The sequence below is a fragment of the Penaeus monodon genome, chromosome 25 (genome assembly GCF_015228065.2).
Source record: "Penaeus monodon isolate SGIC_2016 chromosome 25, NSTDA_Pmon_1, whole genome shotgun sequence".
NCBI lineage: Eukaryota > Metazoa > Arthropoda > Malacostraca > Decapoda > Penaeidae > Penaeus > Penaeus monodon.
The window spans coordinates 3,916,727-3,916,966 of NC_051410.1; positions in this window are offsets into that span (position 1 = coordinate 3,916,727).

Here is a 240-nt window from a genome sequence, read left to right on the forward strand (position 1 = left end):
CAGATAACACCAGTATGCTTTTACATCTCACGTTAAGGTGAATGATTACTACATTCCTGAATTAAGATCCCAATAGGTCACAGGTACAGGTCTTCCCCGATCTGTGAATATTGCATGCGGTATATTGGAATACGCATTGGCAGCAAAGATAAACAACTCGTTTTCGTCGCAGACCGTGGGCAATGGACATAATCTAGATCGTGTGTATGTATATAATCTGAAAAAAATGGGGAAAAGAAT